The sequence below is a fragment of the Oncorhynchus tshawytscha genome, linkage group LG01 (assembly GCF_018296145.1).
Source record: "Oncorhynchus tshawytscha isolate Ot180627B linkage group LG01, Otsh_v2.0, whole genome shotgun sequence".
NCBI lineage: Eukaryota > Metazoa > Chordata > Actinopteri > Salmoniformes > Salmonidae > Oncorhynchus > Oncorhynchus tshawytscha.
Window position 1 is genome coordinate 20,389,288 of NC_056429.1, and position 26,470 is coordinate 20,415,757.

A 26,470-nucleotide genomic window follows, 5' to 3' on the forward strand; every position below is an offset into this window, starting at 1 on the left:
TGTGTTGCTCATTGTAGTAGCTAAATACTTCTTAATTCTGAAGAAAAACAATAGTGAGAGAGCTGCACCATCCACTGTGTGGTACTGGTACATCCAAGCTGGTGGAAGCATGTACAGTGCACAAGGTCTAGAACACACCATTGATTAAACCTCAGTAGGCTGTTTATTGAAGGATCTCCAGGGTTCATCTTGAGCAGAGAACCCAGGGCCATACAGCCTTACTGTGTATGACGCTACACCCTGGGTTTCTGTCTCTCTCTGTCCGTGTGAAACAGGCCCCTACTATTCAATATCCCCTAGTAATGAACTCCTTAGTTCCTTTGTTTTCTATCAGTCCACTGGTTCAGTTTCTCTCCCATCGAGTATTTCCAGGATTATTGTCATACCAGCACAGATAAAGGAGATAGAATGAAGTACTGTGGAACGAAGACAGTGCTCTGGATAGGTCTGACTAAAATACAACTTAGCCTAACATTCGCCATTCTGCACCTTGCCTCACTTGGAGATCTGGTGCAACTGAGGGACGGATGGACGACTGTCAAGCCAGGAAAGTCTTATTTGAATCAGATAGAGAGATCTATATTCATCTAGAGGTGATGATAGGAGAGATGGAGAGAGCCAGAGAGAAAGAGGGAGAGAGAGAGAGGGTAGGGGAGCGGGAGAGAGAGAGGGTGCAGAAATGAAATTTTGATTCTGAGAGAGATGACAGAGGGAGATGAAAACCCAACTAGAGAGCTGAATGGAAAGTGGTGGAGACAAATGGAACAGACGGAGGAAGGCAGCCTCTCCAGCGCTGTGGTAATATCGCTCTCTCTCACTGAAACAATTCTGCTCATGACAAGATAAGGACAGCCGTCACAACCTGAGCCTCCGTTTTTTACTCAATCCGAGTGGCGGCTAAATAACACTGCCAAAATGTCTCATCTCCTCTGCTAGCTATCACATTCTGCTGTTGTTCCATCAAGAGTAAGAAGGAGAAAAACACAGACGGTTGAGGGGCAACTTAGTAGAAGCAACACTGGCGTTAAATGCAACGTAATGGCCTTCGCTGTAGAACAGATACAGAACATCAGTTTACACTGTGCTGTATGAAAGACCTGGTTTATGAGAGCTTTAAGTCCTTAATGATACGACCCAGGTTCATTTCTCTCAGTGCGGATGGCCAGAGCTGTAGACCAGTGATCAGACCTGTGAAAGGTATTGGCTATGAGCTTTGAAATGGCTGCACACCCTGGCCAAAGAGACATGATCAGAATCATTTCTAATCCAGGAGATGTGTTAGAGAGAGAGGAGTGAAGGATAAAGGGATGGAGGGAGGCAATAGACAGGGGGACATTTCCTCCCCGCTCTGATGTATAATGGCTGCAGTTTACAAATTAAACATTGGGCCATGGTGCCTGATTCCCAGAGTCAATCAGAGTAAGAACCTCCCTGGCTCTCTCTTTCTCGTTCCCTGTACCCTCTCTTTCTCTCCCCCCCATCTATTTCTCTGGTGTTCAGTCAGGCTTGCTGCGTCCACACTGCCAATGGGCGCTATGGCAACAAGACATTCCCTCTGTAAGTGTCTCGACATACATGAGTATCAGTGGGAGACTGTGTGTGTGCCTGCATGCTTGTCTAATCCTATGCCTATGATTTTGCTGGTGTGATATGATAGGGAATAACCGTCAAATGTGTTTGGGTTGAGTACAGGCTTAACATGCTTATATAGCCTCTATAAAACATCAAGGGAAGTAAACATCTCCCATATCCTATGGGGTAAGCCATTTTAGTTTAAATAATATAAATACAAATTACATTTGAGAATATACATCAAGTCGGTTTTTATATTCATAATCAGTCAACAGTTCCTCTGACAGCTTTTGAACCATTATCCTGCCCTTCAACCCAGGTTGAAGGCTTTGGGCCTAGATTGAATGAGAATACGTTGTCCTCCGCTCATGGTAGTGTACAAGTTGCCTCTAATGATCCCACAGCATCGCTGTTAAACCACTTACAGAGGATATGTAGATAACCACTGTCTTTTCTTCAAGATTTTGGTAATGAGGCCCTTTATCTACTTCCCCAAAGTCAGATGAACTCGTGGACAACATCTTTATGCCTCTTTGTCCCGTATGAAGGAAGTTAGAGGTAGTTTCATGAGCCACAGCTAACTAGAGTTAGCACAATGACTGGAAGTCTATTGGTATCTGATTGCATGAATATTAAAACACCAAACATAACAAAGTGACTGATGAGTGTCAGGTGGAACTACAAAATATATATATATATAGTTTACTTATTAGACAATTCACAAATACTACTGAAATATTGTTGTTTAGAATGCAACCTGTAGAGTTGAAGTCCCTCTCTCCTATCTGTCTGTCTCTCTCTCTCTCTCTCTCTCCTATCTGTCTGTCTGTCTCTCTCTCTCTCTCTCTCTCTCTCCTATCTGTCTGTCTCTCTCTCTCCTCTGATCCCCAATTTTGTGATATCCAATTGCAATCCAGTTTCGATCTTGTCTCAACGCTGCAACTCCCCACCGGGCTCGGGAGAGGCGAAGGTGGAGTCATGCGTCCCCCGAAACATGACCCACCTAACCGTTCTTCCTAACACCCGCCAGCTTAACCCAGAAGCCAGCCGCACCAATGTGTCAGAGGAAACACCGTTCAACTGACGACCGAAGTCAGCTTGCAGGCACTCGGCCCGCCATAAGGAATCACTAGAGCACAATGAGCCAAGTAAAGCCCCCCCGGCCAAACCGTCACCTAACCCGGACGACGCTGGGCAAATTGTGTGCCACCCTATGGGACTCCCGCTCACAGGCCGGTTGTGACACGGCCTGGGTTCGAACCGGTGTCTGTAATGATGATACCTTAGACCACTGCGTCACCCGGGAGGCCCCAAACACTCTCATTGGGAGGCAGCCTTCGCAATCCTCCAGAGCATCATTACTATACAATTACTATCAGACCATCATAGCATTAATGAAGATCTGAGTCAGTCAGAAGATGATTCAGTGTCTCTTTGTTCTCATTCTCCTCCTACTCAGAGAGAGTGAGGCCATCTGTTGTGTCATGATGTTCTGGGATGAAACTCCTATTTCCTATAGTCGGTCAGTTGGTATGTTGGTCAGAGGATGAGTGGCTGCTGGGGGCAGGGGTGTGACCTCTGTATGTGTATATGTGTGTCTGGGTGTTATTGGTACAGTGTTGAGAGCCACTCTGTCACTCAGACACCAGCCCCTGCTGCAGTCTGTCGGTGCTGCGGGGGAGAGGGGGAGAGATAGAGACAGAGAAAGAGAGAGAGAGAGAGAGAGAGAGAGAGAGAGAGAGAGAGAGAGAGAAGGGTTGAATGGCTGGAGCCCTGGAGGCCTAAGGAGAGGAGGAGGAGGAGGGGTTGGTACTTTGGCACTCTGGCAGCCTGGCATCGGCCCAACCCTGGGCCTGTGTGGGGGCGTACTGACTCAACATCTGATCCAACCAATTACAATGTACCGGCCCTCCTACCGAGTTGTCGATGTCACGTGAAGTGCGAACATGCAAAACCGGCTGCCCTCCTGAAAAACCCAGACCGGCATGGTGAGTGTCATCCAGCTCGCCCCGGTGCAGCAGGCTGATGTCTGCTCAGGCTCTAAAGGATGTCTATTGATCATCCCACTTCCTCTTTATCTTTAATCAAAAGCCTGAGAAACTCTGATGTTTAATTAATGAGGCAGTGCGAGAAGCCCACTGACAGGCTCCGAGAGCCCGCTTTAATTCATTATTAACGAACGCACACTAATTATCCAAGTGCCGCGCCGTGCGCCATGGTGTACGGAGGGGAGCGCCAGAAAAAGAGACAGAGAGAGAAGGAAGAGGCTCGTCACCTATCTCCTTCATCCACATCCAATCCATCTCCATTTCATCACCGCTCACATATCCATTGCATCACAAACTTCGTCTCTCTCCTTTTTATCCACATATTAAAGCACTCCAACTTGTATATGCTCGGGGAGAGAGAGAGTAAAGGGGATAGAGACAGAGGGGAGAGAGAGAGTAAAGGGGATAGAGACAGAGGGGAGAGAGAGAGTAAAGGGGATAGTGACAGAGGGGAGAGAGAGAGTAAAGGGGATAGAGACAGAGGGGAGAGAGAGAGTAAAGGGGATAGAGACAAGGGGAGGGATAGAGACAGAGACAGGGAGAGAGAGAGTAAAGGGGATAGAGACAGAGGGGAGAGAGAGGGGAGAGAAAGGGGGGATAGAGACAGAGGGGAGAGAGAGAGTAAAGGGGATAGAGACAGAGGGGAGAGAAAGGGGATAGAGACAGAGGGGAGAGAGAGTAAAGGGGATAGAGAAAGGGGATAGAGACAGAGACAGGGAGAGAGAGAGTAAAGGGGATAGAGACAGAGGGGAGAGAGAGAGTAAAGGGGATAGAGACAGAGGGGAGAGAGAGGGGATAGTAAAGGGGATAGAGACAGGGATAGGACAGAGGGAGAGAGAGAGAGTAAAGGGGATAGAGACAGAGGGAGAGAGAGAGTAAAGGGGATAGAGACAGAGGGATAGAGACAGAGGGGAGAGAAGTAAAGGGGATAGAGACAGAGGGGAGAGAGAGAGTAAAGGGGATAGAGACAGAGGGGAGAGAGAGAGTAAAGGGGATAGAGAGTAAAGGGGATAGAGAGGGGAGAGAGAGAGTAAAGGGGATAGAGACAGAGGGGGAGACAGAGAGAGAGAGTAAAGGGGATAGAGACAGAGGGGAGAGAGAGTAAAGGGGATAGAGACAGAGGGGAGAGAGAGAGTAAAGGGGATAGAGACAGAGGGGAGAGAGAGAGTAAAGGGGATAGAGACAGAGGGGAGAGGAAACATGTGTTGGAAATGAAGAAGAAGAATGCATCAGAGCACATGCTCTGTCTGTAAATATATATATCTGTAAATATCTGTGAATATCTGTGAATATATATATATATATGTAACTTCTCCTTCAATATCCACTCATGAAATCATCAGAAAGTTCTTCAGAAAGCCACGGCTGTGGATCCCCGAACTCGACTAGAGAAGGGTCTGGGACAGGCCGTTTTCTGCAGATGGATGGGCTGCTCCTCTCCTCTGACATGGGCTCATCTGTAGGTATAGGGACCCGGATGCCAGTGCCTAACACACATTGATAAATGTAAGCTGGGCTGTGTGACGGTGCTGCTGGGGAGGACTGCAGGGAAACTAGGACAGCAGATCAGATCTACAGCTCCAGCACCTGACTCACTGTTACTGGCTCCTTCTGCTGCTACTGAGACTCTCTGTTAAAAGGTGTGTGTTCGTTCAGTGTCTAGGGAACACAGACCATCTGACAGCGTTGGCCCCATGGTATCATTATGACTTGTATTTCGACCCAATTTATTCAACATAGAATCCTCTTGATAAACATAGCAACAAAATAGTATTTAGAATAAAGTTTTGATCGTAGTTATGGAAGATTGCTGCTTTTTCATCACATGCTTACTGTGCCTCACAATTCTCAAGCGCCTGTTCTCTACCTTTCCCTGCACCTCCCCAGTCTGTTTCCTTCTTTCCCCACACTGTGCAGAAATGAGATGGGAGAGAGGAGCTGTGACTGGATCATGTTGCCCCCTGCTTTGGATCCTCCAATAGCACACTGATCTCTCTGTCAAACCCTCACATTTTCCATCCATCATCCTGTCCTCCAATAACAAACCCTGTAAACTCTCCTCTTCCTCCTCTCTCTATACTGCTCTTCTTCGTCGCCGTGGGCAAGCTGAATCTCTTCTGGCTCTGCTATCCTCAATCTCCTCTGCACATCTCCTCTGCACATCTCCTCTGCACATCTCCCCGCACATCTCCTCTGCACATCTCCTCTGCACATCTCCCCGCACATCTCCTCTGCACATCTCCTCTGCAGATCTCCTCTGCAGATCTCCCTGCACATCTCCCTGCACATCTCCTCTGCACATCTCCTCTGCACATCTCCTCTGCACATCTCCCCGCACATCTCCTCTGCACATCTCCTCTGCAGATCTCCTCTGCACATCTCCCCGCACATCTCCTCTGCACATCTTCTCTGTACATCTCCTCTGCACATCTCCTCTGCAGATCTCCTCTGCACATCTCCCTGCACATCTCCTCTGCACATCTCTTCTGCACATCTCCTCTGCAGATCTCCTCTGCACATCTCCCCGCACATCTCCTCTGCACATCTCTGCACATCTCCTCTGCATATATCCTATGTAAATCTCATCTGCACATACCCTATGTCCAGCAACTCTGCACATCTTCTTTGCACATCTCATCTGCACATCTCCTCTGCACATCTCCTCTGCACATCTCATCTGCATATATCCTATGTTTATCTCCTCTGCACATATCCTATGTCCATCACCTCTGCACATCTCCTCTGCACATCTCATCTGCACATCTCATCTGCACATATCCTATGTCCATCTCCTCTGCACATCCCCTCTGCACATCTCCTCTGCATATCTCCTCAGCATGTGTCCTCTGCACAGCTCCCTGCACATCTCTTCTGCATATCTCCTATGTTTATCTCCTCTGCACATATCCTATGTCCATCTCCTCTGCATATATCCTATGTAAATCTCATCTGCACATATCCTATGTCCAGCAACTCTGCACATCTTCTTTGCACATCTCATCTGCACATCTCCTCTGCAAATCTCATCTGCATATATCCTATGTTTATCACCTCTGCACATATCCTATGTCCATCACCTCTGCACATCTCCTCTGCACATCTCATCTGCACATCTCATCTGCACATCTCATCTGCACATATCCTATGTCCATCTCCTCTGTACATCCCCTCTGCACATCTCCTCTGCATATCTCCTCAGCATGTGTCCTCTGCACAGCTCCCTGCACATCTCTTCTGCATATCTCCTATGTTTATCTCCTCTGCACATATCCTATGTCCATCTCCTCTGCATATATCCTATGTCCATCTCCTCTGCACATCTCCTCTGCACATCTCCTCAGCACGTGTCCTCTGCACAGCTCCCTGCACATCTCCTCTGCACATCTACTCTGTATATCTCCTCAGCATATCTCCTCTGCACATCTACTCTGTATATCTCCTCAACATATCTCCTCTGCACGTGTCCTTTGCACATCTCCTCTGCATGTCTCCTCTGTACATCTCCTTTGAATGTGTCCTCTGCACATCTCCCTGCACATATCCCTGCACATGTCCTCTGCACATCTCCTCTGCACATCTCCCTGCACATCTCCTCTGTGTGTGTCCTCTGCACATCTCCTCTGCACATCTCTCTGCACATCTCCTCAGCGTGTGTCCTCTGCACACCTCCTCTGCACATCTCCTCTGCACATCTCCTATGCTCATCTCCTCTGCACATCTCTCTGATTGGCTGTTGTCTTCTTTTTAAACTCCCGCCATCTCTCTTCCACCTTCCCTCTCTCCTCGCCCTGGGCCTCCCTCACCCCCATCATCTCAACGCACCCTCTCGTTCCCTACCCAGGATGCATTGTGCCAGTCAGATAAAAATATGAAACACACAGACCCGTCACATGATCTCAAATTACTCTCTAATGTTGCAAATGGAGGGATCCCTGTGGGGCTGGAGCAGGCTGGGGCTGGTTGGGCGAGCGTGAACTAACAGGTAGAACATTTACGAGTTAGAGTTAGCTAAAGGTCGACAGTTAATCCGATCCGTGCCTATAAGTCTGGTACTATAGCAACAATAAACATAACACAGTGTATACAAAACATGATTCAAATCCCCTATACTAGTTTTGATTCAACTTAAAAATGTGGTTTTCAAAATAACAAATTCTGTTATTGTGGGTGTCGTTCTGCAATACTTAATGTATATTACTCAGGGAAATGATTACTTTGTACCAATCTACAGGCAACAGGCAGTGGTTGGTAGATAAAGTGGGGGGTTTTATGACACCACCCCGACTCACTCATTCTTCAGTGCGTGGCAGAACATTGAAATGGAAAATTAACAAATCAACCCTGAATGAGTATGAAAAACTAATTTCCCCCCCAAAACCTATAAAATGGAGCCCTTATGCTGTGAAATGGAAAACAGATTTAACATTGAAATCCCCCATGCAACCGGAGCCAGCTCTAATAGTTCATTAGACCGGGGCCAATATGTTAGAGTAATCAGGAGCTATCTGATTTCCCTGCTTATACTGCTTATACTGCCACGGTGAGCTGTGCTCTCTACGACTGGGTGCTAGGGACTGGCACAGAGATACCAGCCACTATGAAGACCACATATTCTGCCTGGTGTCACAGTGTATCTGTTCCCTTCTAAAACAACCAGGCTGATACCACTGATGGTCCTTCCTGCCGCAGGCCGCACTGCCAGTATCCACACCAAACAAGAGATACAGGGATATAATAGACCGCTCTGTGCCAGAGACATACATCAAACGTATTTGTTTTCAGTTGAGACTACTTCTGGGCAACAAAAAAACATTCACATGGCTCCAGCCTGAGCAAACACAGTAACACGCGCACTGAGTCAACAGCAGAGAGGCAATAGGCCTTGAAACCCAGGAGACTCAGTCTAACAGTGGAACAGTCTCCAGCAAGCCCCCTGTTTTTACTGGAGCCCCCCAGCCCTGCTCCACGGCCCTACCCGCTCTGCCCCCTCCCTGACTGTGGGCTAAATATAGCGAGGGGCTGGGGCCTGGGCTGTCTGATGGGCTCCATGATCTGCCTGTGGGGCTCTTGTGTTCTTCCATGATGTCTGATCTGCACCTGTCTCTCGCCCGGCATCCCTGTGCACACGGCCAATCAGGTCAGCCTAAATATAGCCCCGCTCCCAATCCCAGTACCCCTTTCAAACCTCACATGGAGCTAGGTAGAAATGTAGAAGTGTAGAAGCTAGGTAGAAGTGTAAAAGTGTAGAAGCTAGGTAGAAGTGTAAAAGCGTAGAAGCTAGGTAGAAGCGTAGAAGCTAGGTAGAAGCTAGGTAGAAGTGTAGAAGCGTGGAAGCTAGGTAGAAGTGTAGAAGCGTAGAAGCTAGGAAGAAGCGTAGAAGCTAGGTAGAAGTGTAGAAGCGTAGAAGCTAGGTAGAAGCGTAGAAGCTAGGTAGAAGTGTAGAAGCTAGGTAGAAGTGTAGAAGCTAGGTAGAAGCGTAGAAGCTAGGTAGAAGCGTAGAAGCTAGGTAGAAGCGTAGAAGCTAGGTAGAAGCATAGAAGCTAGGTAGAAGGTAGAAGCTAGGTAGAAGCGTTGAAGCTAGGTAGAAGCGTAGAAGCGTAGCGTAAGCTAGGTAGAAGCGAAATGTAGAAGCTAGGTCGAAGTGTAGAAACTAGGTAGAAGTGTAGAAACTAGGTAGAAGTATAGAAGCTAGGTAGAAGTGTAGAAGCTAGGTAGAAGTGTAGAAGCTAGGTAGAAGCGTAGAAGCTAGGTAGAAGCGTAGAAGCTAGGTAGAAGTGTAGAAGCTAGGTAGAAGTGTAGAAGCTAGGTAGAAGCGTGGAAGCTAGGTAGAAGTATAGAAGCTAAGTAGAAGCGTAGAAGCTAGGTAGAAGCGTAGAAGCTAGGTAGAAGTGTAGAAGCTAGGTAGAAGTGTAGAAGCTAGGTAGAAGCGTAGAAGCTAGGTAGAAGCATAGAAGCTAGGTAGAAGTGTAGAAGCTAGGTAGAAGTATAGAAGCTAGGTAGAAGTATAGAAGCTAGGTAGAAGTATAGAAGCTAGGTAGAAGTATAGAAGCTAGGTAGAAGTATAGAAGCTAGGTAGAAGTATAGAAGCTAGGTAGAAGTATAGAAGCTACCTTAGGGTTACACTATCCCTTTACCACATTATAGTGTTCAGAAATAAATGCTCCTCCAATGGCACATCAGAACTTATCCTCCCCACACAATTCCATCTTACACTGTGGCTTAAATGTGTCTATCTTTTGAAAATCACACATGCAAACATCAATATTTGCATTGGATGGAAAACTCTTGTTATGGAAACTTTTAACTGTCTGGATGAATGAGAGTTGATGTCTTTGCTTTATGCAAATCCTCATTGAGAGCATGCACATAAGATGAGCAGCCTGCCAGAAAGTAATATTATATTATGGTCTGTCTCTACTCTGTCTGGCAAAATGTCCAATACTACATGAAGAGAAAAGATCTGCAGAGCTGCAGCTGAAGCCCCACCAGAGAATGACTTCCTGAGGTCATAAAAGAAGATGAGATGAAGTGATTAGGAAAATGTCATGGAGTCTCTTCCCTGCAAGGCACCTCAACCTCACTCGTTACAAATACCAATCAGGGTTATCTCCCACAATGGCCGATAGATCGTACCTGCAGAGCAGAGAAAATGAGACGATTCCCCATAACTGTTAGTTTCATGTTAGTCGGAAAGATAGCATATGTATATGAAAAGCAATTATATAAATGCAAACAGGCAATTATGATAGCAGAAGTTCCATTTCCAGAACTCTATGATGGTGTTATGCTGTATCAGAAAAGACCTAAAACATCCCAACGATAAAACTGTCTTCACCACACCATTGCATTCACAGCCTATTTCTCCCCTGTCTCTGTTACCGTGGAAACTGTTAGCCGTGTTGGAAAGAGCAATTCTATTACAGCAAGAAGATAGGCACCCAGTTTCAGGTCCCTCAGTCAGCAAATAGAACTATAAAACATGACTTAACAGTAAGAGGGAGAGAGAGAGAGACAGCGAGAGACAGGGAGAAACAGAGAGAGACAGAGAGAGACAGGGACAGGGAGAGACAGAGAGAGACAGGGAGAGACAGAGAGAGACAGGGAGGGACAGAGAGAGACAGGGAGAGACAGAGAGAGACGGGGAGAGACAGGGAGAGACAGAGAGAGACAGTGAGAGACAGAGAGAGACAGAGAGAGACAGTAAGAGACAGAGAGAGACAGAGAGAGACAGTAAGAGACAGAGAGATAGGGAGAGGCAGGGAGAGACAGGGAGAGACAGGGAGAGACAGAGAGAGACAGGGAGAGACAGAGAGAGACAGGGAGAGACAGAGAGAGACAGGGAGAGACAGAGAGACAGGGAGCGTCAGAGAGAGACAGAGAGTCAGAGAGAGACAGACAGAGAAGCCAGCAGAACAGCCCATCTCAGCACCCGACAAAAGTCTCGACACCATAGCAGAACAGTCCACCACAGACCCTAACCATATCGTCGACATCACAGCAGAACTGAGCCCTCTGAGCACCCCCCCTGTCAGCCACCCTGATAGCCCTTCTGACAACCCCCCTCCCCACCCACCCACTGAGGACATACACAAGACACAGATTGTTCTCCTTATGGACTCAAATGGGAAATATATACAAGAAAAAAAATACCTTTTTCCCAAACACAGTGTGTCTAAACTCTGGTGTCCAAACACCCAGCGCACCCTAGACCTTCTGTCTGAGGACCAACTAGGTTCACCCAGCCACATAATAATACACACAGGCACAAACTACCTGAGAGCACAGCAGGAAAGGGTGGCCACAGCACTGAAGGGAGTGATTGAAAAAGCTTCTTCTACTTTCCCCAACGCACAAGTGGTTATCTCCACCCTGCTACCACGAAAAGACTTCCACCCTGCCACAATACAGCGGGTAAACGCAAGTATTTCCCGTGACTGTGCCTCAAAACCAAATGTTTTCCTGGCCCACCACTCCACCCAGGACTTGAACAGCCTCTATGACCAGGTCCACCTCTACAAGGCAGCAGTGCCCACCTTTGCCCGGAGTCGAAAGGACATCGCTCTCAAACGTATCCCCAACACTTCACACAGGAGCAACAGATCAATAGACACCCCACCCAGACCAGCGAGACACTCTCCCAGACCTGCGGGAACCCCCCCTGGACCTACACATAGAGGACCCACGCCAAGGAGACTTACATCAAGACCACAGCACCCCCAGCCACATCCACACCCCTACCCCAACCAATGAACACCCCCCCCATGTCAAGGGGCTCTGCTCACACTTACTGGCCTGAGGCCAACCCACACGACCAACAACATCGGACACTTTATGGAACACAAAGCCTTCACTATATCATCCTGGAATATCCAAGGCCTGAAGTCATCTGCCTTTGGCCTAAAGAGCAGGAACCCGGACTTCACCAAAGAAATCGGTAATACAGACATTGTCATCCTGCAAGAAACCTGGTATAGAGGAGACGGACCCACTGGTTGCCCTCTAGGTTACAGAGAGCTGGTAGTCCCATCCACCAAACTACCAGGTGTGAAACAGGGAAGGGACTCAGGGGGTATGCTAATTTGGTATAGAGCAGACCTAACTCACTCCATAAAATTAGTCAAAACAGGAACATTGTACATTTGGCTAGAAATTCAAAAGGAAATTATCTTAACAGAGAAAAATGTCCTCCTGTGTGCTACCTACAGTGGGGCAAAAAAGTATTTAGTCAGCCACCAATTGTGCAAGTTCTCCCACTTAAAAAGATGAGAGAGGCCTGTAATTTTCATCATAGGTACACTTCAACTATGACAGACAAAATGAGAAAAAAAATCCAGAAAATCACATTGTAGGATTTTTAATGAATTTATTTGCAAATTATGGTGGAAAATAAGTATTTGGTCACCTACAAACAAGCAAGATTTCTGGCTCTCACAGACCTGTAATTTCTTCTTTAAGAGGCTCCTCTGTCCTCCACTCATTACCTGTATTAATGGCACCTGTTTGAACTTGTTATCAGTATAAAAGACACCTGTCCACAACCTCAAACAGTCACACTCCAAACTCCACTATGGCCAAGACCAAAGAGCTGTCAAAGGACACCAGAAACAAAATTGTAGACCTGCACCAGGCTGGGAAGACTGAATCTGCAATAGGTAAGCAGCTTGGTTTGAATAAATCCACTGTGGGAGCAATTATTAGGAAATGGAAGACATACAAGACCACTGATAATCTCCCTCGATCTGGGGCTCCACACAAGATCTCACCCCATGGGGTGAAAATGATCACAAGAACGGTGAACAAAAATCCCAGAACCACACGGGGGGACCTAGTGAATGACCTGCAGAGAGCTGGGACCAAAGTAACAAAGCCTACCATCAGTAACACACTACGCCGCCAGGGACTCAAATCCTGCAGTGCCAGACGTGTCCCCCTGCTTAAGCCAGTACATGTCCAGGCCCGTCTGAAGTTTTCTAGAGAGCATTTGGATGATCCAGAAGAAGATTGGGAGAATGTCATATGGTCAGATGAAACCAAAATATAACTTTTTGGTAAAAACTCAACTCGTCGTGTTTGGAGGACAAAGAATGCTGAGTTGCATCCAAAGAACACCATACCTACTGTGAAGCATGGGGGTGGAAACATCATGCTTTGGGGCTGTTTTTCTGCAAAGGGACCAGGACGACTGATCCGTGTAAAGGAAAGAATGAATGGGGCCATGTATCGTGAGATTTTGAGTGAAAACCTCCTTCCATCAGCAAGGGCATTGAAGATGAAACGTGGCTGGTTCTTTCAGCATGACAATGATCCCAAACACATCGCCTGGGCAACGAAGGAGTGGCTTCGTAAGAAGCATTTCAAGGTCCTGGAGTGGCCTAGCCAGTCTCCAGATCTCAACCCCATAGAAAATCTTTGGAGGGAGTTGAAAGTCTGTGTTGCCAAGCAACAGCCCCCAAACATCACTGCTCTAGAGGAGATCTGCATGGAGGAATGGGCCAAAATACCAGCAACAGTGTGTGAAAACCTTGTGAAGACTTACAGAAAACATTTGACCTCTGTCATTGCCAACAAAGGGTATATAACAAAGTATTGAGATATTAACAGTATATTTGACTTCTCAGCTTTCCTATCAAATCTAAAAGTCTCAAAAAGAAAACCGAAGAAAATGAACAGCAATGACAAATGGTTTGATGAAGAACGCAAAATTCTAAGAAAGAAATTGAGAAACCTGTCCAACCTAAAACATAGAGACCTGGAAAACCTGAGTCTACGCCTTCACTATGGTGAATCACTAAAACAATACAAAAATACACTACGGAAAAAGAAGGAACAGCACGTCAGAAATCAGCTCAATGTAATTGAAGAATTCATAGACTCTAATGTGGTGTTGATGGTATCCTTAATGAAATTATCAAATATACAGACAACAAATTCCAATTGGCTATACTAAAACTCTTTAATATCATCCTTAGCTCTGGCAATATTTGGAACCAAGGACTGATCACCCCAATCCACAAAAGTGGAGACAAATTTGATCCCAATAACTACCGTGGGATATGCGTCAACAGCAACCTTGGGAAAATCCTCTGCATTATCATTAACAGCAGACTCGTACATTTCCTCAATGAAAACAATTTACTGAGCAAATGTCAAATTGGCTTTTTACCAAATTACCGTACAACATGTATTGGGGGTAAAACATACGACATTATAAAATCCATGTACACAAACAACAAGTGTGTGGTTAAAATAGGCAAAAAACACAAATTTCTTCCCACAGGGCCGTGGGGTGAGACAGGGATGCAGCTTAAGTCCCACCCTCTTCAACATATATATCAACGAATTGGTGCGGGCACTAGAAAAGTCTGCAGCACCCGGCCTCACCCTACTAGAATCTGAAGTCAAATGTCTACTGTTTGCTGATGTTCTGGTGATTCTGTCACCAAACAAGGAGGGCCTACAGCAGCACCTAGATCATCTGCATAGATTCTGCCAGAATAATGGTGTTCTAAAAAAGATCCAGTCGCCAGGACCACAAATACAAATTCCATCTAGACACCATTGCCCTAGAGCACACAAAAAACTATACATACCTTGGCCTAAACATCAGCGCCACAGGTAACTTCCACAAAGCTGTGAACGATCTGAGAGACAAGGCAAGAAGGGCATTCTATGCCATCAAAAGGAACATAAAATTCAACATACCAATTAGGATCTGGCTAAAAATACTTGAATCAGTCATAGAGCCATTGTCCTTTACGGTTGTGAGGTCTGGGGTGCGCTCACCAACAAAGAATTCACAAAATGGGACAAACACCAAATTGAGAATCTGCATGCAGAATTCTGCGGAAATATCCTCTGTGTACAACGTAGAACACCAAATAATGCATGCAGAGCAGAATAAGGCTGATACCCACTAATTATCAAAATCCAGAAAAGAGTCGTTAAATTCTACAACCATGTAAAAGGAGGTGATTCCAAAACCTTCCATAACGAAGCCATAACCTACAAAGAGATGAGCCTGGAGAAGAGTCCCCAAAGCAAGCTGGTCCTGGGGCTCTGTTCACAAACGCAAACGCACCCTACAGAGCCCCAGGACAGCAACACAATTAGACCCAACCAAATCATGAGAAAACAAAAAGATAATTACTTGACACATTGAAAAGAATGAACAAAAAAGCAGAGCAAACTAGAATGCTATTTGACCTTTAAACAAATAGTACCTAGTGGCTTTGTGCACACTGCCCACAAAATGAGGTGGAAACTGAGCTGCACTTCCTAACCTCCTGTCCAACGTATGACCATATTAGAGATACATACTTCCCTCAGATTACACAGATCCACAAAGAATTCGAAAACAAATCCAATTTTGATAAACTCCCATATCTACTGGGGGAAATTCCAGTGTGCCATCACAGCAGCAAGATTTGTGACCTGTTGCCACAAGAAAAGGGCAACCAGTGAAGAACAAACACCATTGTAAATACAACCCATATTTATGCTTATTTAACCATTTGTACATCGTTACAACACTGTATATATATATATATATATAATATGACATTTGTAATGTCTTTATTGTTTTGAAATTTCTGTATGTGTAATGTTTACTGTTAATTTTGATTGTTTATTTCACTTTTGTATATTATCTACCTTACTTGCTTTGGCAATGTTAACACATGTTTCCCATGCCAATAAAGCCCCTTGAATTGAATTGAATTGAATTGAGAGAGAGAGAGACAGAGAGAGAGAGAGAGAGAGAGAGAGAGAGAGAGAGACAGAGAGAGAGAGAAAGAGAGAGACAGAGAGAGAGAGAGTGACAGAGAGAGAGAGAGTGACAGAGAGAGAGAGTGACAGAGAGAGACAGAGAGAGAGAGAGAGTGACAGAGAGAGACAGAGAGAGGGGGATGTGGGAGGTAAATGGAAAAGGAATTCTAGCTGTTATGAAATTCAACCATACCTGGTCAGTGACCATGACAGAGAGGTATTGTGTGGAAACAAATAGCAGGATGTGGTACACAACAATGGCATAAGACAGAGACCACAATTGGATAGACTAGCCACATAAATGACTCATTTTAGACAATATTACAGGCACAGTACTGCAGGGCTGAGCAGAGAGAATGGAGAGCCAGATGCACAAGTTCTACACTGGTTAAGCAGATTGTCAGATCTATCCATCCCTTCCTCTCTGTATCTATTCACATCCATTCAATGCCTCATCTTCACCACCCATCTCTCTCTCTCTCACCCCCCTCTGATAATGGACCCATTCAGGAATTTGTTTTCTGCCTTATGCCCAAAGCGAAATACCCTTTCTCTCTCTCTTCCTTTCTTCTTCTCTCACTCTCTACTTAACTCACCCACCATCCCGTAACCCCATCACTCGTGTTACTAGTGGAGAGAAGAGTCTAAAAGGGTTGAGGGGCATAGGGGACTAGGGGACTAGGGGACAGGGTAGAAGGCAGACAGCCAGGGAAGGTCACAGTGGTGCCTGGGGGGACAGTGGAGAGAGGAGTGTGTAGAGCAAGAGGAGCGAGTGGCTAGGATCAAATGCTAATCAATACCAAGGACATGCTCTCCGAGGGCTTGGGTTCAGCCATGTCATCTTCACACAATTCCCGTTATGAGCACCATATATCAGGTTACTCTCCTTCGGCCCATAGTAGGGAGAAAACAGCTCAGTTTCAATGACATCACCTTTGAAATATATGTTGTTCCTATTTGACCCCAGATTTCTGTGAATCATTCCTAGGGGTCTAATGTTTCACATCCAGCTTTGCACTGGCTTACTTTGTACAGAGCCTCAAAGTGAGGTAAACTACGTTCTGTTTAAGAAGGGAAGGGCTCCTCTCCCCTGGCGCCGGTATCTGGCGTGGCAGAGGTAGAACCATGGAACTGAGAGAAGAAAACTGTTCCTGCTGCTGGATGCATTGTTCCTGCGTTGGCAATTACATGTTACGAGGATGAGGCCAAGTTGTCTGTTTGTGAGTGCCTGGATAGGCATGTGCCAAGGAGCGAAAGAAAGAGCGGGAAAGAAAGAGAGAGCGCAGGAATGGGGGAAAGGAGAGAAAGGCAGACCAAAAGATATATTCAAAGAGGGAGGGAAGGAGTAGTGGCGAGAAAGAGAGAGAGTACAGGAATGGGGGAAAGGAGAGAAAGGCAGACCAAAAGAGATATAGTCAAAGAGGGAGGGAAGGAGTGGTGGCGAGAAAGAGAGAGAGTGCAGGAAAGGCTTCATCTGACAAAAGGTGAAACTAGATAGTGGTATATTAGCTCTCTCCTCGAGGGCTTCCTCTCCTTAGGGCTTCCTCTCCTAAGGGCTTCCTCCCCTGAGATGTTTCTCTCTCTTCTTTCCATTACTTGAACTTTCAATTGAAGATGGTGGTGTGTCACAAAGAGAAAAGAGAAATAGGCAGAATACTTGGGTAAGGTCTCTGTGTGTGTGGGTGTGATTATAGGCATGTGTGTGAGGCCCAGGCAGGCTCCGTTCTTTCTTCCCCTCAGCCAGAGGAGTCTCATTGACCCCTGTATCCAGCAAACGCAGAGAGGGACCTTGACCACAACACCCTCAAAAGCTAGCCCTGCCACTGGCTCCATCCCAGCCCTGCCAATCTCTTAGAGATCTTCCTTCATCCTGACCTATAAGAAACATTTGTAATAGTAGAGGAACGATGCCTAACATATGTCACTTAGTAGACACTTATATCCAAAGCGACTTAGTCATGTGTGCATACATTTCATGTATGGGTGGTCCCAGGAATCAAACCCACTACCCTGGCATTACAAGCACAATGCTGAAGCAACAAAGCTATTTATGATGTAGGCTATTGTTGTGTTGTGATGTAATTGTTGTATTCCTAAAAGGACCCCAGGAAGGGGGATCCTAACAAATACTAAATACTAAAATATAGCACAATGCCTTTTCCAACCCTGGATGTCTCTTCATATCCACATCCCCCAGTTCCCATTCTAACCGCAATCCTCCTGCCCACCATTCTGGCATTGAGCCCCTCTATTCTCCCTGCCTGTTTTCATTCCAGACCCTCATCACTCCGCCAATCCCTGTGTCCCCAGGAGTTGGAGGCATCTCTGTCTCTCTCCAAGCCAGGAACCCTCAGCCCCATGTAGCCCCAGTCTCTCTGTCAGTCTCCCCAGAGAGGCGAGGCAGAGGCAGGGAGACTAATCTGCTGCTCCACAATACAGACCTATAATCAAGGGCTTTGCAGGGGTTTCAGCTCAAAGTTTGCAGCTCATACAAGAAAGATACAACCTGGAGAAAAGAAGAAGCTATCCGCTCATCCCCTTTCTTTCACAGCCCAAGCGGAGCAGAAAGTGCTAACTTGTCCATCGGCCTGGGAGTGTTGGAGGAATACAAATGTGCAAGTAGACTACAGTATGTTACAGGGCTCCATCAGTCTCTCCCTTCACTTGACCTTCTATTATGCAGTCCTAGTCAGTGCCATCTCCACTCTCAGACTTCCCAGCACTGTGTCCACATTGGGAGAATAACCCCTAATGGAATCTTCATCTTGCTCTGTGACATTGCCTTCACATGCCACTCCATACAGTGATTGCCCGGAGGTCGTGTGGTGAGGATTGAGACATTTCTGTAAATCGTCTGACTGCTGTCTAAACAATTTTTTGAATTATAATGTGACTTCAATTGTTTTAGGCTGATACCAGAGTCTGACTCAGTGGTAAACACGCCATTTAAATGCTTGCTTTCGCCTGATTACTACAGTAAATGTACTATCTACTAACACGACTCGGTTGGCTGGATTTAAGGGAAATAAATGGCAGTTGAATCAATAGTGTAATTAAGAGTTAATTCAACAATGCTGCAACCATTTAAATGGCCGTCATAATCGTCATTAAAGCGTGTAACTTAATGCTGGTTCAGGAGGTCCTACAATGCAATGTGATTATTTGGCTCAAATATAAAATCAAATACGGTTTGATCTGATTACATGCATTACATGTTATTTTCAAATCTAATATAACGATTCCATAGTAAAACTGTTTCATACTCAGTGAGTCTAATATGGGTTTGGGACTTAGTCTTCAATAATCCAGTGAGTTTGTGCGCAAACTATTTGAAATGCCAATTTAATTCAACAGCAAATATGTGTCAAATGGCTATTTGCTCCATGTGTTACATTGGACTTTGTGGTGGCTTAACTTTAAATTGCCAATGTAAAAATGCTTTACACTCAGTGTATGAGTAGTCTCAATTGGCGATGGTCGAAAAAGACTAGTGTGAGTAGCATGGGATTTGGTCTTCAACAATCCAGTGATTTTGTGAGCAAACAAATTCAATAGCAAATATGTGCCAATATGAGCCTTTGGTTTACAATTACATGTTTTGGTGTCATAACTTTAAATATATGAAATACTGAATCTATTTCAAATGTACAACCATACTATTACAATGGTGTTCAGATGTTGTTTTTTTAAGAAAACAATCTTTCAGTACAAACTGAGCCATTCAATATGATTTGAATGAATCTCAGATGCAGAATTTCTCAACTACTCTCAACTACTCTGTCCGTGAGTGACAAAGATCAACAATGGAAGACAAAAGCCCCATTTACAGGCCCTGATTCCACCTGCCACCCCTCGTACCAGACCATGGCGGTTGTTCTCAGTGAGTGGTGCACATGCATTATTTTAGGAGTGTAAACAATGGCAGGCAGAGATGAGCTGGGGAAGCAGTGTGACAAGTCCTGTTTTCTCCACTTAATATCACGGAGGTGACACTGAGAGATGGAGGAGGAGAAGAGAGAAAGGGTGCGAGGCGAGATGGAGTGAGGGAGAGAGAGAGGCATGGAAAACACATTAACCCACTGCCGCCTCCCAAAAGCAGTATGCCTGCCTGGCTGCCTTCCTGTGCCCCTGGACCTGACAATGGGACCCAGTGATTAGCAGTGTCTCAGTGAGAGAACGTGTTGCGGGTTCCGATAGAGCGGGCAGCTGGGACAGTGGAGCTGTGGTGGAGGAGGATTGGGACCCATCATAGTGCAGATCAAAGACCTGTCTGTCCTCTCTGCCTCTGGCACTGACAGCATTGACATCAGGTAGAAAACCTCTCACTTTTTCCTCTCCATCATCTCTCGCTCTACTCTTTCTCTCGCTCTCTTTGTCTCACTCTACTTTCGCGCGCACACACACACACACACACACACACACACACACACACACATACACACACACGCACACATACAGCTGAGACACAGCAGGGGTGGGGTTGAAGAGTGAATAAAACAGAAGCCCCCCAGGCAGTGGAGGATCAGCAGGCTGGCCTTGAACCTGACAGCCCTCACACTGGGCACCTGAGCCTCTGCCAATCACACTCAGCTCAATGTGAAGCAGCTCAAAGAGTTCCTACCCAGAACACACTGGGAGAGAGACACACAGATAAAACCCCACTCTACATTGACTTTGGGATTGAATGTGATCAGTAACCCTTTACAGTCGTACCCATATACGCCTTGAAAATGGCACTGATAAATGCCTAAATTGGACATGCTATACATGACACCAGAGCTCTGCACCTCACAACTCTGTATGGGTTTTGACTGACAGCCGTTCTGAACTTGAGCACCTCTTGCAACAAGAAGTTACCCCCATCCCTCCGACTAATCAGGAAACGTTTGCAAATGTTTTGTTGCCTGAGTGAGGGAACTGCTGTAAATTAGCAGGATTCTCTATATTTTAAAAGATGGTACGTAGAGGTTTACAATAAATACAGCTTTGATGTCATACTGTCACGCCTGCTCCCCCTCCCCCTCTCCGGCCTTCGCCAATTTACTAATCAATGGCTGTGACAACCATCATTAAGCAAACCTGGCACCATCGTTGCACGCACCTGCGCCTCATTATGAGACTCACCTGGACTCCATCACTTCTATGATTACCTCCCCTGTATCTGTCACTCCCTTTGGTTCATTCCCCAGGCAGTATTAGTTATGTGTTTCATGTACAGACGCTACTCTTGTTTTGTATCATTCCATGTTCAGTGCACTTTCTTCTTGACTCCCAGCGTCTCCATTAGAGAATGCTGCTTCAACAAATGGAAGCAGCAGGAAATCATGGCTCTGTTCAGTGGTACTGTATCGTCGATCATCCACCCGAGGACAGAGAGGGGGGTAGGAGTATACTGCTGCCGAGTACGTGCTCACCTTCCGGACAGTAGCAGCATCCATGGGATGGAATGAGCCAGCACTCCATAGCTATTCAGACGAGGACTGCGCGAGGAGGTCCAGACGGAACTGGCATGTCGAGACAACCTCTTCTTGGACGCACTCATCGCGATGGCCATCAGTCTGGATAAACCTACTTCGGGAGCGTCGGTACCCTCATCGCTCCTCTTTCTCCCTCAGTGACCACACCGCATCAGAGCCTGAACCCATGGAGGTAGGGGTCACACGCCTCCCCGCGGCTGAGCGACGCAGATGGAAACAGCTGGGGCTCTGTCCCTATTGTGGTCAAGAGGGGCACCAGTTTCAGCAGTGTCCGGTACGTCCCAACTCTGGATCCACGAGAGCAGAGGGACGGTCACGTGATCTTCCACCTCCTGGGGCAGGTGTGAGTATCCCATCATCACTTTCTGCCAAACCCTCATGTACTGTTTCTACAGTGCTAGTGGATTCCGGTGTCACAGGGAACTTTATTGACCAGACCCTTGCCTCCTCTCTTAACATCACCTCATACCCGCTCTCCTCTCCATTTCCGGTTCAAACTCTTGATAATCGGCCACTAAGATCCGGAACCATCACACACATCACCACACCACTCACCCTCACTGTGGAGTCCATTCATCAGGAAAACATTCCCTTCTTCATCATTAGTTCACCAGCTCACAAAATCATCCTGGGTAGTTCTGAACAGAATTACCCTGTTTGTCTATTGTGAAAGAAATTCGACACGGCACACACCTGAATGCACTAATGACTCCTTTCTATGCGCAACAAAATTATGATCTGTTTCCCTAAATTGCGTTGTGAAAGCCTAACACTGTAATATCGATTTTATAATTTAGCTAGTCATGTTGGCAATAGAACAAGCTTTCAAATTATGCCCACCTGACCCAGATTGCAATTTATAATGGACCGTTTTTGGATTGCATAAACAACAACAGTAATTGTGTGATGATAGGGATGCAGGGTTGCGTTCCAAGCAGAACAACTGTGCTTGCTCAAGTTCCCCAACGGCTCAGCTAGGAGAGCTCAGAAAAGCACCTTCTAGTTGAAGTGTAAAGGTTTTCCTCCTCCTCTTCTGAGGAGGTGTAGCAAGGATCGGACCAAGATGCGGCGTGGTAAGTGTCCATGTTTCTAATATGAAAAAACTCAACATGAACACTAATACAAAAACAATAAACGTCAACAAAACCGAAACAGTACCGTGTGGCGAACAAACACAGACACGGAAACAATCACCCAGAAAACAACAGTGAAACCCAGGCTACCTAAGTATGATTCTCAATCAGAGACAACTAACGACACCGGCCTCTGATTAAGAACCATACTAGGCCGAACACAGAAAAACAACCTAGAAACACAAAACATAGAATGCCCACCCAACTCACGTCCTGACCAACTAAAACAAACAAATAACACAAGAACTAGGGTCAGAACGTGACATGAAGACTCTAGTCTTGGGCGGTATATCATATACCGGGGTAACATTTACCGTTGAAACTATTTCTTTTAAGTTTTTAATACATTTCAATATTTGTACTTACTTTTAAAGTAAATACCTGCAGTCAACTTGTGCAATACATAGGAGATAAAGACATTTAGGTCAGAAACTGTACTAAATGTTCGCAATGCGCTCTGTAGCATTTATTTATAATTTTCTATGGGATTTTACATGTACTTGTTAGCAATGCTAAACTTCGGATTACAGAGTATCAGTGGGGTTTGTCTCACTGTGTTCAGCGCCCCCTGTGTTCAGTGCCGGTATTACCGAATATCCCGGTATGGCACAAGGTCGGTATGACAATTTGAATAATGCTCAAGACTAAAAGACACTTCTTTGAGTCATAAAAGTGCATTGAAATCACTTATGAACTGTACAAACTTTGGAGAGGTGTGTGGCTACTTGGAGACACCTGTTAGTCCTCTCACTCAAACCCTTGTAATTATTTTGTCTTATGTTGCACCTACCCCACATTTTCCAGGAATATTCTTACCATGTTACTGAATGTATGCAGAGTATTTTCAGATTTCATTATCAACAAATGTAGCAAAAAGTACAGTAAATGAAAAATGCACTTCAAATCAACAGTGTAATAGTTGTTGCTCGCCTGAGGTAGAGTATCTCATGATAAGCTGTAGACCATACTATCTACCTAGAGTGTTTTCATTGGTATTTTTTGTAGCTGTTTACATACCACCACAGTCAGATGCTGGCACTAAGACAGCATTGAATGAGTTGTATTCCGCCATAAGCAAAAAAGAAAACGCTTACCCAGAGGCTGCGCTCCTAGTAGTTGGGGACTTTAATGCAGGGAAACTTAAATCCGTTTTACCAAATTTCTATCAGCATGTTAAATGTGCAACCAGAGGGGAATAAACCTTGAATCGTACTACACTGGCTCTGAAGCTCGTCGGATGTGGCAGGGCTTGCAAACCATTACAGACTACAAAGGGAAGCACAGCCTACCAGATGAGCTAAACTACTTCTATGCTCGCTTCGAGGCAAATGGCACTGAAACATGCATGAGAGCACCAGCTATTCCGGAAGACTGTGTGATCACGCTCTCCACAGCCGATGTCAGTAAGGGCCAGATGGATTACTGGGACGTGTACAGTGAGCATGCGCTGACCAACTGACAAGTGTCTTCACTGACATTTTCAACCTATCCCTGTCCGAGTCTTTAATAACAACATGTTTTATGCAGACCCCCATAGTGCCTGTGAACAAGAACACTAAGGTAACCTACCTAAATGATTACCGACCCGTAGCACTTACGTCTGTAGCCATGACGTGCTTTGAAAGGCTGGTCGTGGCTCACATCAACACCATTATCCCAGAAACACTAGACCCACTCCAATTTGCATAGCGCCCTAAAATATCCACAGATGATGCAATCTCTATGGCACTCCACACTGCCCTTTCACACCTGGACAAAAGGAACACCTATGTGAGATTGCTGTTCATTGACTACAGCTCAGCATAGCGCCCTCAAAGCTCATCAATAAGCTAAGGACCCTGGGACTAAACACCTCCCCTTGCAACTGGATCCTGGACTTCCTGATGGGCCGCCCCCAGGTGGTAAGGGTAGGTAACAACACATCCACCACGCTGATCCTCAACACAGGGGCCCCTCAGGGGTGCGTGCTCAGCCCCCTCCTGTACTCCCTGTTCACTCATGACTGCTCGGCCAGGCACGACTCCAACACCATCATTAAGTTTGCTAATGACACAACATAGTTACAGCCTGATCACTGACAACGACGAAACAGCCCATAAGGAGGAGGTCAGAGGCCTGGCCATGTGGTGCCAGGACGACAACAACCTCTCCCTCAAAATGTTCAAGACAAAGGAGATGATTGTGGACTACAGGAAAAATAGGACCGAGCACGCCCCCATTCTCATCGACGGGGCTGCAGTGGAGTAGGTTGAGCTTGGTGTCCACATCACCAACAAACTAACATGGTCCAAGCACACCAAGACAGTCATGAAGAGGGCACGACAAAACCTATTCCCCCTCAGGAGACTGAAAAGATTTGGCATGGGTTCTACAGCTGCACCATAAAGAGCATCCTGATTGGTTGCATCACTGCATGGTATGGCAACTGCTCGGTCTCTGACTGTAAGGCACTACAGAGGGTAGTGCGAACGGCCCAGTACATCACTGAGGCCAAGCTTCCTGCCATCCAGGACCTCTATACCAGGCGATGCCAGAGGAAGGCCCTAAAAATTGTCAAAGACTCCAGCCACCCCAGTCATAGACTGTTCTCTCTACTACCGCAACGCCAAGTCTAGGTCCAAGAGACTTCTATTGTTTTTAACTGCATTGTTGGATAGGGGCTCGTAAGTAAGTATTTCTCTGTAAGGTTGTTGTAGTCGGCGCATGTGACTAATACAATTTGATTTGAATTCGGTTTTGTTTCAGGTGAACTGTTGTGTCCTTACCTTTGGTCTAATAATTTCCCCATAATCTCCAAACTGTTCCATTTCAATAGCTACCATAGTTACAGTTGAAGTCGGAAATTTACATACACTTAGGTTGGAGTCATTAAAACTCGTTTTTCAACGACTCCACAAATTTCTTGTTAACAAACTATAGTTTCGGCAAGTCGGTTAGGACATCTGACACAAGTCATTTTTCCAACAATTGTTTACAGACAGATTATTTCACTTATAATTCACTGTATCACAATTCCAGTGGGTCAGAAGTTTTCCAGGTAGGCCAGTTGAGAACAAGTTCTCATTTACAACTGCGACCTGGCCAAGATAAAGCAAAGTGCAACAAAAACAACAGCACAGAGTTACGTATGGGATAAACAAACGTAGAGACAATAACACAATAGAAAAATCTATGTACAGTGTGTACAAATGTTGTAAAATTATGGAGGTAAGGCAATAAATAGGCCATAATGGTGAAATAATTACAATTTAGCATTAACACTGGAGTGATAAATGTGTAGATGACGATGTGCAGGTAGAGATACTGGGGTGCAAAAGAGCAACAACAACAAAAATAACAATATGGGGATGAGGTAGTTGGGCAATAACAACTCGTTTTTCCCTCCCCACTCAAACCACTCCCAGACAGTCCTAGAAAAGTTACTGCTTGAGAAATTGGTCTTTACTAAGAAGCCTTTTTTTGCATTTTAATTGAAAACAAATCACTGTAAGGTACTTGATGATTTGATATTGACATAAAAACAACTGCATTGGACCTTTAAACTGGAGATGGAAACTTTAAAAAAAAATGGAACCTTTATTTAAGTAGGAACAAATTCCTATTTACATTATCGGTCTACCCCGGGCAATCCCTCCCCTAACAGTTGTGCGCCACCCTATGGGACTCCCAATCACAGACAGTTGTGATGCAACCCAGGATCAACCCAGGGTCTGTAGTGACACCTCTAGCACTGAGATGTGGTGCCTTAGACCCCTGCGCCACTCGGGAGCCTTGCACTAGTGTTGACAACTTTTCAAATGCTTTGCACTAGTTTTACAAAGTATGTCCTGTGGTATAATCTATTCTATATTATTTATTTTATGTTAATGTAGCTAGAGTTGCTACTGACCTGAAATACCTGAACATTTTAAAATTCAACTCTGAACATCTAGAAAACCAAACCTCTGCTATGCTAGAATACCTCTGGCCCACAGAC

General features: G+C 45.7%; 1 protein-coding gene across 5 annotated transcripts in view; it reads right to left on the bottom strand.

Annotated features, from left to right (window-relative positions):
* LOC112261507 (semaphorin-6B-like) overlaps positions 1-26,470 on the bottom strand; it is a 131,119-nt gene that overhangs the window by 76,677 nt on the left and 27,972 nt on the right. The window lies entirely within an intron of this gene.